At 45.4% G+C, this 15,453-nt stretch overlaps 1 protein-coding gene across 9 annotated transcripts in view; it reads left to right on the forward strand.

The window, feature by feature from the left end:
• MAP2 (microtubule associated protein 2) overlaps window positions 1-15,453 on the forward strand; it is a 232,972-nt gene that overhangs the window by 126,036 nt on the left and 91,483 nt on the right. For 5 of the 9 annotated variants that reach the window (XM_075153705.1, XM_075153709.1, XM_075153711.1 and 2 more), the window contains one exon: window positions 6,216-6,275. The exons of the other annotated variants lie outside the window; for them this stretch is intronic. The gene's annotated coding sequence lies outside the window, so the exon portion shown is untranslated. The remainder of the gene's footprint in view (window positions 1-6,215; window positions 6,276-15,453) is intronic. 9 annotated transcript variants of the gene reach the window in all.

Raw genomic sequence — 15,453 nt, forward strand, 5'->3', positions numbered from 1 at the left:
GCCGGCGGCCTCATTGCGACGCTTTGTCCCAACACTTTGTCCCAGCTCCTCAGGCCCTCTTCTTCCCTCCTCTCCTCCTTCCCCTTTTCCTCCCCCCAAATTACTGTGATGTCTGAGGGAAAGACCTCCTATACTGGTGGTTTGCAACAGATTGGCTGTCAAGGCTTTTGTAAGGAGATGAAAGGCAATGGCTGATTTTCTCTGCTGATGGTGTCTGTCACTCTTGACTGAGACAGAAAGCCCTCTGCAGTCTTGGCACATCCTGGCTTTCTTCGCTGCAAGAGCCCTGCTTGGGAACAGTCTCGTTTCAACACACACTTTTGGTTTTGCATCCGTGAGTTTACTGAAGGCTATGGCTTGTTTTAGAAAGTGCTGTTAGTCCAAAGACAGATTAAATGCAGTGTTTTATAAGATGCATGTAGTACAATACCCTTATTCTGAAGTAGGTTTTTTTTTTTTTGCCATTCATTAAGAGGGAAAAGAAAAAAAAAGGGAAGAAATCACAATCACTTCCTACAAACTTCGTAGTAGTTTCGCAAGGTCTTGGCCCCAAGAGGTAGGAGGAATGTAAAGTGATGTCCCAAATGGAAAAGTTTCCAGCTTCCACCGGGAGCTCTGTATGTGTGGTGCTAGACCCAAGTGTGGAAACATGTCTTCTGGTGTGTGTGATGCTGAGGTGAGGACAGTGTGCCCCTGAGAGGTGAAAGATTTCTCAGTCCCAGATCTTAAATACTTTCTCTTGGCTACCAACTTGCAGGGTTGCTGGTTTCTGTTTCGCTAAATGACTGTAGCAGACAGTGCTTGTCCGGAAAGGAGTCTCTGGTGAGCTTTTCCTCTCCAGCATGCAAAGACTCAGCTTGTGTCCATACAACGGTTTAATGGGTGTCTGAAATAGCTGAGGCTTCTTAAAGCAAATGGCAAAAACTGTGGTACATTGCTATGCCAGCATCTCTCAGTTAGCAGCAAGAGTCTTATAATGACCCTTCTGCTGGAGGCCGGATTCTTCCGTGGAGGAAGCCAGCCAGTGCTGCGGCCGAAGGGGGCGTCTGGACTCAAAGTGACCCAAGCTCTTTCTGCTTTGCTGATGAACTGAGAAAAAAATAGGCCAGCAATTCATTTTACAAGTCTCTTAAGCTATCATAAGAATTTATAGGAACTCATTATACAATAAATTATAGATATAAAATAGCAGGTGGCACATCTTTCAAGCAGTATGCATTAAAATTCATCTTGACAAGACCGGGAAAACAGCCCCCAGACCTATCTTTACTGAGCAACTACAAAGGAAGTAAGTTGTAGTTAAGAGAAATGGAGTGTTAATGACAGGTCTATGCTGTAAACGCGGCAAAATGCCTCAGCAGTAATTGTCATCAGAACAATTTCTTTTCCTGCTAGTTATAAAATCAGATACGCTATTAGAGACACCATTTGTAAAACCCAGACACCGTGTATTTTCATCAAATACAGCAATTGTCTCCATCTCTGAGGTTCCTGAAACCTAAACCCTCTTGGGGTCCTAGCTGGGCTGCTGTATGCAAGCTGTGAAAATATTGATTTTATCCTTTGCTTTCCTTGTCCTTCTCTGTTGCCTTTCTTCCTTACTTACTGGCAGCCACTAACGTAGCCAAGTTACTTCTGTGCCAAGAGGATGAGGAAACGGTTTCCTCCCAAGCCAACTATGCTGACACTGCTATCCTTGATTTCCATAAATGATTGAACAGTGTCTCCTGTCTGCAGCGTATTTCAGGCTCCAGTTACCCAAGATTTTTGGATGCTGAGAGAGCTTTTCATCTTCCCCATCTCCTCCTCACAGTCATAACCAAGCCTGACTCTGTATCCTCTGCCTTCACGGCTGTGAGCTGCTCAGACTAGCAGTAGCAGCCCCGAGATGCTTTTCCCCATGAACAGACTTTTCTCAGCCTGTAGGGTTTTTAAAATTTCTTTTAACCTACTGAAAAATTTGATGTGGATATTATTGTGAAAAGGAGATTTTTGTAGTCACCGGACAAGAAGTGGGAATTAAAGAGTGTTGTGAGTAATCCAGTCATTTGTAACACAGAAGCAATTTAATAGCTTTTAGAATAAATAAATTTGTGATGGCAAGATCAGCATCGCTTGTTTTTACAGCGTTAAAACTTCTGGATCAGCTGAGTCAAAAGGGAACACTTCCTAACAGTACTGCTAAGCCAGCTGTCGGAGGTGGACATGTTCTGGGAGAGAGAGGAGTACTGAGCTATGTGCTGCTTAAAGCCCGTTCAAACTGGTGGTGAAAATTTCAGTAGGGCTTTTTCTCCGTCAGGGTGGCACTGGACGCTTGATTCTCAAGTTGAGGCACCGTCCTACTGCAGTCCTTTCTGAATTTCTGGGCCGGGGTAAGCTGCTGACTTCTGCCAACTGTCAGCAATTTACACCGGCACAACCTGGCCTCTGGATTGCCTCCTTTAGCTGCAGTGCTTTGAAGCCATTCACTATCCACATCAGCACCAGCTGAAATTCGGGTATGTTTGACCTTCATCCCCTACCACTTTGGAAACTGAATAATAAATGTGTAGTGAATTCTGCCCTCCAGATACCAGATTATTTTTCTTTGCATCCCTTTGAAAAATGTTTGTTATCTTATTTTAAGCCTCTGCTGCCGAGGGGAAAACCTGAGGGGGGTGGGAAGTAGGAAGGAGGAGGAGAGCATACTCTAAAAGGGAAAAGCTATGTGGAAAGCTTTGGTGCTAATGGATTGGATCCATCTGCAGCCTTAATGTTTGCAGACTAACGTGTATGATGCATTGTTGGGCAAAACACTAAATGCTTAAAAGCAATTTGTGGCAATTTAGGTTTTTATCATTGCTTGCACGCTGCTCTGGGGGAATATGTAGCAAAAGACAAGCTCCCAGACTGGAGAGTTTATAGTCTTACATGTGCAATTCTGCAGGCAGCTTGGTGAAGCTAATAGATCTCTGCAAGGCAGAGTCAGGGCCTCGGGAGGACAGGCTGACCCCTCAGGACGACAGCACAGCTCCTTTCTGAGGGGAAGAAGTGGAATAACTTAGGAAAAGTACGCACTTATTCGTGATGAAAATTGTAAGGACTAACAGAACAGGTGCTTTGTTTGATAGGAGTCTTTGAAAAAGCCCCCCAAAATGAAACAAAGAGAAAGAGCTCCTGTAAAAGACAGATACTTTTTTTTTATTGAATAAAATGTATAAATCTATCAAGTCAGTTGTTTTTGAAAGTTTAATAAGAGGGGAAGCAGGAGTAGGTGCACATTAGTGAAGAATAGTTACAAATAGCTTGTGCATAAGAGAGCTTAGTCCTGTGTTGACCATGTGTATGTGTACACACATTGGGTTTTTTCTATTAGTAGATGTCAAAGTGTTTAACAAAAAGAAGGAAATGCAATCCCTAATAAATACAACAGGGGAAGTAGGATGCAGTCAGTGACATGCTCTACCCACAGGCGAATGGCAGAGCCAGAATATACAGGTATCCTTATCCATTTTATGCTAGGTCGTGGTGCATCCAGCCTAGAGCTGTCTGCATCAACAGAAAAACTGTACGATGTACTTAAGTGAAAGTAAATGTATGCTAAATGCACTTACCAGTCTGTATTTGTGAACAGGACTTCAGCGAGGTTTATTCATTGTGGTAAACCTGCATGATCTGATAAGGATTTTCATATCCAAGATTAAAGGGTCTCTGAATGGCAGCTTCCCATTAGGAGTGAAAAATAGCTCGTCTGTTTTGTGCCCTGTCCCTTGGAACAGGTGATGCTCAGAGCAGCCAAGGTGCCGTCCCCTGCGGTCCCGGCGCCAAAGCACCAACGAGCCAGCACATCCCTTCATCGAAGCACAAAGCTTTTCTAAAGACTGTACTGATTTCAATGAATTCCTCATTGGGACATGTTCTTCAGGGGTTTCTGTCTGAAGCAAGAGGGCTAGGGAGAAAACAAACAAAAAGAAACCCTTCCTAACACATTCTGCACTGCGATTATTGGAAGATGCTCATAGGAAGTGGAAAACCGCATTCATATCTGTGGTGCCAGGTACTTGACCAGGCACTTAAATGTTAACTTTTTGCTTTCTAGATTACTGCCCTGAATGTGGAGCTGTTGGCTCCTCTGTGTGGGTGGGTCTCTCTCCTGTTTTCTAGAGGAAGAATCTTTGAAACATCTCATTTTCTTCTGGTCAGCAAGAGGTGGAAGTGCTGATTACAGCCTGTCCCCAGCAAATTCCTGGGGCAGCAAAACTGCTTCCTGCTTCTGGCATCTTGTATTTTGATTGTCTGGTATTTTTGGTATTCTGCTGCTGGCTAGAATCACATTTATTGTGGTAGACCTTTAGCAGAGAGGTGATTGAGGTTTCGGTTCAGACTGTTAGAGTGCATGCTCAATGCTTGTATAGTAGACAATGTGAAAGTACTAAGCCAATTTTTATTTTTTTAAAACTCATTAAAAATTCCATCTGTTCATCTGGGATTTGTTGTAGGTGTGTCCCTCCTTCTGCTAATGTCCCTGTTGAATGCCTCTGTCTTCTGCATTTACCTCTCCCAAGAGGTGTGCATCCACCTCCTCTGGTTCTGACTACACGGCATTATTTTGCATCAGTGACACATCAGAGGGCTGTTGGGACGCTGAGTGCTGAACACTCAGCTGTCGAGAACATCGATCTTTCTGCTGAGCCAGAGCAAATTTAATTAGCTGATTTTAACATTCCTCTTCATCCTGCGGGGGGGTAGAATTGATGCTGGCTGGAGCCTCATTTCCACATAGCTCATTTAGTGTAACTAATTATTGCGTGTAAGTGAATGGTACGCTCTGCTGACAGCTTCTGCAGTAAGCTGGAGCGGTCGCTTTCCATTTATTTGCTGTCAGAACTGTCTGAAACCTTCCCCTTTCAAGGCAGCAAATCTTTCCGTTCTTGCTGGATGTTAACTGGGCAAACTAGTGGAAAGCTGTAGCTAGCACAGCCCCATGCCAGTGGCGTGGTGCAGGCAAGGAGACTAACTCAGTGTCGAAGAATGAGAGTCCAGGCTTGGAAACAGGAAAAGCCTGAACTGCTCTCCAGTTTAAGGTTAGTCCCCTTTGTGTGTATGCGTTATGATTCTCTCTAATTGCATACTTCCATCCTATTTTTTATCATTACCTTAACACTATCCTTCTTTTTAACTTGGTTTTAGTCATGTATTTCTCAATAATCTAGTTCCCGGCACTGCCTGGCCCATTCTTGCTGAAGCTTTAAAACAAACAACTGCCGAACCGAAGCATTAGCTTGAGTCAGATATATATGGAGAATTAATTTCTGAACAATTAAAATCAATAAAGTTACAAACATCTGATAGGCGAGGAACTGGGCAGCCCTAAATACAGGCAATAGTACCGGCTGTCCTGGTAATACTTGGGGGATACTCAAAGACGCAGGTAGCAAGGAGACCCCTTTCTCCCTGATTGCAGCCATTTCGGTGCCTCTCTGCTGCTGGCATCTGTAATGTTTTTCCCAGTGGGCTCTGATCAAAGACTTGAGATAAGGGGGGGGACAGGGGGTGCAGCAGGACGTGCAGAGGAGGTTATTTCAGCAGGCTGACTACATTTGGTGCCCAAGCATTTCTCACTGAGCAAAGAGGGTCACGAAAGGGGTCTGTGGTAATCTTTGCTATTTATCCCAGATAAACTGGAGAAAACTTAAGACCCTTTGCTGTACAAGTGAGGCAAGAAAAACAGTTTTAAGAAGAAATTGGAGTAGTTCGCTGCGTTGGTGTCTTCAGCTGCTCTGAAGTGCCTTGCTGGGAAGTCAGTAGGGGGCTCTTGCTCTTCTTCCATTACTTTATGGGCATCTTTGCAACCATTTTCCTCATTCCTATTTGAGATCCTCCCGCAGCAGAGACAGTGCGTATAGCAGCCCCGCCAGATCTCCTGGTGGAGGGAGTCTGGCTGGGAGTGTGCTGTGCTCCGTTTGCTTTCCCTGATGGGTGGCTTTTTGGAGCCCTCCCCAGCTTTTCTTAGGGCAGGCCTAGGGATTAAGCAGCTCCTTGGTGGTCCCAAAGCAGGCTGGACATAACAGGGGATCTGAGTTAATGTGTCTCAAGTGAGCCTTGGGAAATAAACCTGAGAGAAAAAGGCTCAGGCATAAGTGTACAAATATGCAGCATCTTATAGACCTTATTGAGTTTATGCTGAGTTCACTGAATAGAGACTAAATAGAGTGTGTATTTCTATTTCTTTATAGGAACAGAGAGTTTCCCTGGTTTAACAACCAGACGCAGCATCCTATCATCTGCTTAAACAGGTATGACCTTTTTACTTGTTAGTATAGTTTCACAAGGAGGCTGCTTCAACAGACCAGGGAGGCTTGAGAAAAGAGCAAGAAGAAAACTCCTCTAGCTTCTGGAACACTTTATTTTTCTGGGGTTAGTTGCTGCTTTTGTAATTCTCCATGTTTTTTATTTTAAAAGCCTCCTGTGTCTGATGGGAGCTACTATACCCATTGTCAAAGCAGCTGCTTTCTTGCTTTTGGCTTAGCAAGAACCTGCTTATAGCTCTGGGTGGAAAAGGGCGTAAGATGGTGTTGATACAAAGGCAGAGCATCTGAGAGAGGTGATGGTGTTGCTGCACGCTGCTCTGGTTTGTCGTGCCCTGCCGCTGCAGTGAGTCGTACCACAGAACAGGTGGGAACAGTTTGGCAGAGTAAGGGCGAGCATAATAACTGCCTCATCTCCAGAATTGAAAATGATTGGGTTAGATCAAAGAAATGCACTTTTTCTCCTCTTTGAGAAAGGGAAAACTTTCAAGAGACCCCGGTCTCAGAAGGCTGAAAACAAGTGCTGGAGAGAACCTGTGCTGCCTCAGTCATGTGGATGAGCAGATACTTCTTTTGCCGGTATTTTCTTACACACATGTATTCATTTCAGTTTGATTTACAAGTGAACATAGTTTCTGTTCTCGCAAGCACGAGCTTGAAATGCTAAGAGAGAATAGTGAACTTTGGGAAATGGGAATGGATTTCGATTGAAAGACTTCATATGAAGCATAAGAAAGAAATGCAGGAGGGCAGAGTGAGTAGGGTGGCAAAGTGCCCAAGTTTCTGCTGTTGTAACTTCACTTGGGCAGGGCAGGGTGAAATACTGCCATTCTTTTGGGGTGAAGTGTTGTGTTCGCTCTGGCCTTACAACACAACCTAAACGAGGGTTTCGGTGAACTCAGGAGACGCCTGTAGAAGCTCATGGAGGGTGACATGTAAGGCATACTGGGACGGTGGTCCCCTTCCCAGGATCTCCTCTCAGCTCAGCACGCTAGAGAACGCTCAAGCTCTGCATCCTTTGAGAAGTAGCATGAACACACACACACACAAACAGAACTTTTATTCAGCTCATAAAAATTACCTCCTCTGTGTTGTTGTTATTAAAAAGGTGCTGGGTTATGCCGGTTTAGGACATGTTCCTTCTGTGAGATTATACTTAAGTGGGTGGAAAAAAGCAATTAATAATGAGTGATTATTTGGGGATATTCGTTAGTCAATGGCCAGTCCATTCTGGACCTTATTTTACTGAAATTTCACAAGCTATCATTTTTTGACATCTGAAAAGCGTGGCACGGATTTGGTTTACAGAGAACAGACTGTAGGATTTTAAATCTTTCATATTTCTTCTGCTCTTTTGTGAGCAAAATGAGTCTTCCCTATTTCCCCCCCAAATTCTGTGCCATGCTTCTGAGGATGCCAAGATATTTAATGATGAAAAAATGGAAAGGTCAAGCACAGCTTTAAAAGAAGGCAAGCTACAGAATGAAAAATCTGTAATCGCGTATGACACGTTTAGGGTGTCTTTTGTTGTGGCACTAAATTTCAGCGCTGCTACTCCTCTTGGAAAGCGTGGCACAAGCAGCCCAGCAGTTTGGGAAGGAGCCTTCCGGATGGTGAACTGCTGCAGGGCAGGAGCCCTCCCAGCCCAGCATTCGCTCGCGTCAGGCTCCCCGGGGGCAGCCAGCACGTACAGCAACCCGGCGTGCCTGCAGGCTGGCTCCCTGCCAGCGTCTGCGAGGGCGGAGGGCAGCGTGAGGCTGCTTACAGCGATCCTGCACGCTTCAGGAATTTTCCCATGGCCCCAGAATACCCTTGCAGCGGCGCGCAAGTACTAAATGAAGGATTAAATTAGCCTGTAAGACTTAAAATAATGGGCAGTTTTATTGCGTTCACCATTTCTCCATTGATAATATTCCACTGGTGATAAAATAAATTCTGCGACATCTACTGTGCAAAGCTTAAATTGTCTGTGCAGGTCCCATCTTTAACTGACGGGCCTGAATTATTGCTCTTGAAATAAAGAGTATATCTGTGGAGTGTCCCATTGCCTCTTGGTGCTGCTGGGATGCCACCGACAGTTTAAGAAGTGGGCAAGTCTGAAATGAAAAGAGAGGGAAACAGTTGTACGTCAGAACTCGCATTTTCTGTACAGGGTCACTGCATCAGTGGTTAGGAGATACAAACAGGGTGTAATATCTTGTGAGCGCTGCTGTCTGTCCTGTGTCCCTTTGTCTCTGTAGTGACTGAAAGTGACAGTGAAAACTAGCGTGGAAATAAGGTGCTGCAGGTGGGTGGCAGGGGGACGCTGTGACAAAGGCGGTAGGTGCTCAGGAAGAGGAGACGGTCGCGTTGCCTCCCGTGTAGGAGCATCCCCCAAGGCCGGGCTGTTGGGACGGGGAGCAGGAGTAGCAGAACCAGCAGGGTGGCACAGAGGGCTCCAGGGATGGCTGATAAAGCTGACACCCCTCTGAGTGCAGCCCGTGTGCAGCGTTTGGAGCTGCGGGCTCAGCTTTGGAAGCGTTACAGCACTCCCTGATGGCGTGGGTTTGCTTCTGGGGCTGCTGCAGTGGCTCTTCACGCTGGTCCCCGGGCCCCACGATTCCCTGCGCGCTGTGAACAAACTCGGCCTCTCCTCCTGACGCGAGCTTTTCACCGCGCTGTCTGCGCGCGAGCTGGTTCTGCGAAGGCACGCCGCAGCAGGGAGGCACCAAGCCAGGGTGCTCACCTGGGCTCTGCCTGGGCCTGGCGCGGGGCTGTTCCTAACACCCTCCAAAGCCTCTGTCACGTTGAGATTCCTAAGAATTTTGAGTAGCCTTTTAAGTATAAGCATTACTTGCACTTCTTTTTCTCCTGTGAATCTAGTGATGCTCAGGAGGAGAGGCACGCAGGTGGGGAAGGTGCTTGGCAGCAGCCGTCCTGAGCAGGACAGCGTGAGGCCAAGGTGAACCCGCGGCGTGCTCGGGGAGAACATTTGTGTATCGATACTTCGCTCGATTAGGTTGTAACCTCTTCAGATGCAGGCGCATCTGTATGAACTCTGTAGAGAGCTAAGCACGCTTTAAATGACTGCGCTTTAAATACACTGTAGCTTGTATTTCAGGCTTAGAAATTTCCCTCACCGCTGGCTGGAAGTTAACAGTGTACAGAAAGATGTCAGAGAGCAATGATTAGAACAGATTTTAGGAAAAGGGATGTGAATTGATACCCCCTAGAAGGATTTCTTGCAGTATCTACAGGTGAAATGTTGTCTTGATTTCTGGAGAGTCAAAAACTCGAGAGGTGTTGTTCTCATTTTTCATTTTGCTTACTTTGTTTTTTTTCTCAATGATCTTTGTAGCACTAGGGAAAGATTAGAAGTGGGCAGAGTGCAAGGTATAGCTTAGTGGTGTTATTGGCGTTGTCTTCTCTGTTCCCATGCAGCCGGCTTGAGTGTCTCCTGTTTGGCGTTGGGAGGGTTGCAAGGAGGCATCCCCCCCTGGTTCCGACACAGGGCTGAAGGAGGCTCTTGCTGTCAGGCCGGAGGCACTGGCCTGCTGTCACAGCCAGTGTCGCATCCAGTCCTCCTTCATCAACCTCCCTCTTAAAAATAGTCTTCTGCCAAGCAGTAGGCTGTTCTTCAATCTCACTTGCAAGAAACTTTTAGCTTCCAACTAAAACTAATCAATGGCCATAGGGTTCTTGTACCAAACTAGCCTTTGATTTTTTTCTCCTTTGTGTTTATCCCTTATCATCAATCTACCTCTTTCCTCTTCTGAAAGGAGGGCTATCATTGATTTTATAATCAACCTCTTTCCTCCTTTCTTCTGGTTATCTTAATAGCCGTTATCCGCACCTTCTTTCGTTTGAAAACACCTGTTTTGAACATAAGCCGTAAAGGCAGAAAGCTGTGTTACTTGTATTTATCAACTATCAAAGGTAGCATTTGCTATGTTTTGAAAGGATTTAGGTGTGGTTGTTAAGCAATGGAAAGGAAGGAGAATGTCCTCTGTCACTAGTAAATGATGATGATGGTGGTAGTATTAGGAATAATCCTACCTAGCAGGCTGAGTCACTAGTAGATGCTTAAAACTTGTTTACAGCTAAGCAGCAAGATTGTACAGGCAGAGGTTATATGACTTGCTGCAGCTTTTTGGTAAGCGTCTCCCCACCTTCTTGGATGCAAGAGGTGGGCCAGAGAGAGGGGCGAGGAAGAGGGAAATGTCATCCTTCCTTTCCCCTGTGTAGTGATGAGCAAAGGAGCTTAATTTTGAGGAAGAGGTTGGTAAGTAAGGGAAACTGGACCCTTCTGTGTGTTGCAGCTCATGCTCGATGCTTTTTCAGGATCAACAGCCAACCCCAATACTGAGCTTTTCCACTCCTGTGCAGCACTTAAGTGACTTTATAGAGGGGCAAAATTGAGCAAGGTGAAGGTGAGTTGATGAGCTGATTTTTGGTTTTGTGAAGACTTACTGCAGTTGAAAAGTATATTTTCTTTTGCATCTCCAACAGCAGGTCAACGTACTACTTCCTGTAGGTCAAGAACCAGTCCAGTGTGCTAACGTTGAATTGTCACGACTGTGAGTTTTGTCCCTTGAATCACGTGGAGGGAAAGAAAACTTGACACCATGGAGTAGGAGCTCAGCTCTCCTAAAGGCAGCTGAATTTTTGCCATGGACATCCTTTTAAAAACCATATCATCTTGCTAAGGATTATGGCTATATGAAAAAGGAATTGCCCACACTTCTAAAAATTATAGTTTCAGCTTTGAAAGGTCCTTGCCGTGCGGTGCATGTGCCAGCATTCCCATTCACGGGAACTGGCGGGCAACTCTGCGTTGGTCAGATTATGCCATCCCTCAGGGTGCGGCCGGGCCGGTGACCTGCGCAAAGGGCCTTGCATCCCTTGCCTCCTCCGGTGGTCCCACCGACCAGATGTCCCCTGTTTGTCTGCCCAGCAAACCCTGCTGCTGTCCAAAACCACCTATAGATCCTACTGCCAAGTTCTTCTGAACTTTCCCGTGAAGCATCTGGTTCTGGCTGGCGTCAGGGCCGGGGGACAGCGCACGGGGGTGTGCTCTCGCCTGTCAGCGCTGAGCAGGGGCTGGAAGTCGGTGCTGCCTGCGAAGCACTCGAGGAGAAAATGGTCCCATTCCCGCTTGATAACTGTAAATGGCTTTGTGGTGCGAGCCACCAAATGCCTAAGCGTTACCAACCCCGTTACCTTCAGTGCTGGGAAACCTGATGCTCAGAGTTAAGCCTGAGTTACATGTATTTAAGCAGTTATGTTAGTAAACGCGCTTTTGAAAGAGATAGTGGGAGCAATGGGAGTGCTGTGAGCGTTCTCCGTGAGAGGAGTTTGAGAGGCACAGCTTCATTTGTACTGAGGAGCAAAGCTTATGAGAAGAACAGATGTTTGAATCATAATGTTCTTTCCAGCATAACTGATGAAAGAAAACTCTTTATAATCGTGACAAAAAAATATTCAGGTTGTCATCCTTAAGATGAGTCATTTTTTTCCCTCATTTTTAATCCTTCTGAGACTTCGGTCCCTTCTGAAGCAGGAAGTTATAATTCAGTCCAGCCTCTGGCCATGACACATTGGGCAGCTGGAATAATTATGCAGGGAGAGGTATATAATATGCCGTGGGATTCACGTACAAGTGAGATCTTCACGTGAAAAGGGAGATCCTGACATTACAGACACAGCTTGTTCTCTTCATTGTTTTCCAAATCGCCCTCGAATTCTAAATCAGAAGGCTTCAGGACATTTTTGTAATAAAATTGTAAGTTTGCCTGTTGTTCTGCCTTTTGCCATGTCTGTGTGGGATATCTGGGGTAGATTGCAAGGCACTTTGATCAGTAGTCCTTTCTTAAAATTAATTCATAATGTTACCCCTACCTATGTCTGTAAGATTTCTCTGTAGCATACTCTTAATAATAAGGATACCTGGTGTCCTTATTTTAGTTATGACTTCTTGTGTGCAAAAAAATATTTTGCTTTCTTATGCAATTATTTTTGCATCAGTTTTGCTGCTAAAAATTGTAAGAATACTGAAGAATTATGTTTCTGTTTTATGAGTGTATTGAAAACAGAATTAGGCACAACAGGCTCAAGTCTAGGGTTAATGGCGGCATGCCTGGGAACTAGCTACTGTGTGCAACAGCTTTTGCTGTGATTCTTGCTAATGCTGCATGATTCATTGCTGTAGCTACCATAATATTAGTAACTAGGTGTCCAAGTCTGGATTAGATCACTGTTGTGTTAGATGCTGTGTGCTCAAACAGCAGAGTTGTTCCAGACCCCAAAGATTTGTTGCAGTCAAATCTACACAGGGGCGTGGAGGTGTGAGCAGCCAGACAGCACGCTGGTGAGACCGTGTTTGTCGGTGTAATTAGTAGCTTAGAGACTCCGTAGTTCATGCTGGGAAATTGTAGATGGAAAACCATACAGTTCACCTGGGACGTATCAGCGTGAAAGCACATGCATTATGCAGCTAACAAGGGATCTAATCCTAAATTACTTGGGTTTTCTGCCTTAAAATCCAGTGTATTACGGGTTGTAAAATACATGAGGCCAGCTTCATCTCTAGTCTGTCTCTGCTGTTTTAGCATGTTTTCCATTGGGAATATTTTTCTGTCGAATACAGCAAAAGTCCAGTTACTAATGCAGCTCTGTATTTCTGCATATTGGCCAGTGTAGCAAGTAACCAAAATGGACAAAATAGTTCAGCTCCATTAAAAACTAATCTAAACGTTGGCCTTAAAACGGAATTAGATCCCCCCCTCTTTTTCCCCCCCAGGTTCTGAATGTTTAGAACTGGCTTCAGTTAACAATAAAAACAGCAAATTAAGATGAGAAAAGCTATTCTTTTCTGGCCTGAGTGAGGACGATCTGGTAAAGTCGTGAAAGTGCCTTCTCTCGCAATCTGAAATGTCCCTATACCTGTCAGAGCAAATCTGTTCTTTGAAATGCCTGAAGTCAGGTCTTCCTCTTGGTTTGAGTTCAGCTCACTGTTGGAAAAGGTTTTGCCAATTAAACTATTTTGTAAATTAAAATAATTGGTATTATTTGTCAGTGTGGGGTGGTATCCAGTGTCGGCTCTCTACTCACAGCTCCTGACCTTTTCCACCACACTACCCACAGTCTACCCCGAGCTCTCCAGCCCCTGTATTCCCCTCTTCTGGTACCAGGTACCACTAGTTTTCTCATCCCCTTGGTTCTTGGTGAACCTATGAAAGATTCACGCTCGCTCCTGTGATCCTTCAGACCCGCAGCACTTGGTTCTTCCCTGCATCCCCAGCTCTCTTCCCCGTGTTTTTTCTGATTCTTCACCAAATCATCTCCAGTTACTCCTTGGACCTTTGGGTTCTCCTGACTTGAGTTCCACGTAGCATTTTCTCAGCAACTGTCTACGTCCCCTCTGCAGTGACTTCCCACTGTAGGTTAACCAGCGCCTGTTTTATCCTCTACCTGTCTTTGCTTAGACGGTTAATTGGGCCAGAAAGAGCATATGCTATGGCTGCGTGTGAGCTCCACATCGACTGATTAGACCACCAGGATGCTGCCAAACAGAAGGAATAACGGCTGAGCTCTTCTCCTTGTATTTCCCTTCATAGAGGCATTAATATCTTCTCTCTCCTCTACCCATCTGTGGATTTCCTAAGGTGGTAGGTAGGAGCTTAGTATCTTCTGTCAAACATGATAGAAATTGGCCGGTGTGATTCACAATTATGGATGTGGATAGACACAGCAGACAGGCAGAGACAGGAAACCGGAGCACAAACATAATGAGAGAATTAGAGAGCAAGTATTTTTGGATTGCTTGTACATTCACACATCTTCAGCTGAGTTAATCGGCAGAATCGAGCAGGGGGTTGACAATACTGGTTTAATGTCAGGGAGAAATTTTAAGGGCCTGTTACGTAGCTGTGGAGGCAGGTTGGTATCAGGGACTTGATGCATACCTTGTGATTTATGTTTTCTTAAATGGATTCTGGCGCTACATTGTGTCACATGCTTAATTGCTACCAAAGGTAGTTCTTTGTAAAAGTATTTTTAGAAATGAGCATCCATCAGAAGAAGAAATGCAGAAAGCTTTATATAGATCCCTGGAGGAAAGAGGGGGGAAGTGTTGTGGAGATTCTGTGAAAGAATTAAGTCATTTAGAGACAACCCAGTTGGTCAGGCCAGCAGCCCTCCGGAGTTGAAATAAGAATCTGCATTTTCGCTTGTTTTTATGCTGACATCAACAGCAGGGACTCCTTAATGTAGTTTGTTGGCTGCAGCCTTCATCAGAGACTTCACATACACATTTTAAACTGTGGCTATTCTTGATCAGGCTATTCCTGATCATCGCGAGTTTTAAGAGATCAGGGTCCCCTTCAGCAGCGCCGGGCGCCTCGGCTGAGCTTCTAGGCTCCCAGGGGCAGAGCTGTTAGGCAGCCAAAGCGCAGGGCTGCCTCTGTCCCCAGAGCTGCCGAGCAGGCACGCGGTGTCCCGCATCCCTCCGCTTCCCCAGCGTGCTCAAGAAGCAACTGAGGCTCTGCTGTCAGGGGCCAATGTTGCAGTCCTCTCCTTTTGGGTCTCCTTTTTGTGGCTCCAAGTTTGTCGTGCTGCCTCCAGGCAGATGCTGCGTCTGATAAATGTCCTTCCCTGAGCAAAACTTTCTGAAATCTGGATCCGAAGGCTTTGGTTGGGAGCCAGAGCGTCCTCACACATATGGGAAGAGACAGCCCTTGCCCTGAAGGGTTTGCAGCAAAAATAGGCAAGTTACAGACAGCATGAGCATTATAATCCGTGTTTTACAGCTGGGAGAACTCAGGCACAGGCTTATTTATTCATAAGTTCAAGGTCATGGAGCAGGTAAACAGCAGAGCCCTGGACACCATTCTGATCCTGCATCTCAGTGCCTTAACCATAAAACTGTCCTGTCTTTCGAAAGATCCTGGTGATTGCAGGAATGTCTATATTATACCACCTGGTAGGATGAAGAAAACCTCTATTTGAGTGAGATAATCTTGAAGGCACTTAAATCGATGCATGGATTTCTTCATCCTTTGGTCAATTTTAGCAAATTCTATGCAGCTGTGCCTAATGGAAGAAGATAAATTGCCAGCAAATAATAAATTAACAATAATCCAGAGAAGAGGTGAGGCAATCATAGTCTCAGCAGTCTATAGATAATAAA

This window comes from Calonectris borealis, chromosome 6 (assembly GCF_964195595.1).
Source record: "Calonectris borealis chromosome 6, bCalBor7.hap1.2, whole genome shotgun sequence".
NCBI classification, from domain to species: domain Eukaryota; kingdom Metazoa; phylum Chordata; class Aves; order Procellariiformes; family Procellariidae; genus Calonectris; species Calonectris borealis.